The sequence below is a fragment of the Sander lucioperca genome, chromosome 4, assembly GCF_008315115.2.
Source record: "Sander lucioperca isolate FBNREF2018 chromosome 4, SLUC_FBN_1.2, whole genome shotgun sequence".
Taxonomy (NCBI): domain Eukaryota; kingdom Metazoa; phylum Chordata; class Actinopteri; order Perciformes; family Percidae; genus Sander; species Sander lucioperca.
In genome coordinates this window covers 20,965,870-20,966,986 of record NC_050176.1, presented here as the reverse complement: position 1 = coordinate 20,966,986, position 1,117 = coordinate 20,965,870, and positions in this window count along the sequence as shown.

Here is a 1,117-nt window from a genome sequence, read left to right as displayed (position 1 = left end):
TAAGAGATGGAGACAGAAAGCAACAGGTTGAATCATGACAAACTCAAACTCCCATAATCCCTCCATAACTCCCAACTCGATGCACAAAGTCAATGGGCTTTCTATGCCTAAACAGACTTCAGCAAACTTATGAGGTTGGGGTTAAACTTGCAAAAACAGATGACAAACACACACACACACACACACACACACACACACACACACACACACACACACACACACACACACAATCTAAACATTCAGGTTGAATCTTAAAAAACAGCTGTAAATGAGGTGTAGATGAATCAACGGAGAAATCCCAACACATCGTCTGTTTTTATTCAACATCCAGTCAAGCCTGCACAGAATGACAGCTGAGGGGCCACAAACTACGAGAGCAATAACATGATTCACTTTTAATATTATAATATTATATATATTATAATTTCACAGCCAATGATTAAATGGTAACACTTTATAATAACCATCATTTATAGATGGTAAATTGATAGTTAATTAATTTTTAGTTAATTGTCATTTAACTGTCAGCAAACAGTCATTTTATTGTTAACAAACAATGGAATTATAATTAATAATGTTTACTAATTATTAGTGGTGCTGTTATTAACAGATTATTGTTACACACATAGTGTCCCTCATATACTATATTAGGTATCTGGTAATGATTAAAAAAAAAATTGTAAACCTTTAAGAAATCATTTTTTAAACATCTATATACATTACATAGATAGACAGACCAGATATTCCCAACACTTTGTTAAGGGTTACTAGTTGGTTTGTAAACCGTCTATAAACAGTGTCTGGATGGTTATTATAAAGTTGCAACAGATGACTATAATACCTTGTTAAATAGTTAATACTTTGTAAACCATCTATAAACATTATCTGGATGGCTATTGTAAAGTTGCGACTGATGTTTTTCAAAGTTAGTTATTGGTTGTACATGCTTGGTGAAGCAATGATAATGTTTTGCCCTTCATTAAATTATATTAAAAGTATCTATATACATACATATATATATATATACATATATATATATACATACATATATATATATATATATATATATATATATACATATACATATATACATACATATATATATATATATATATAT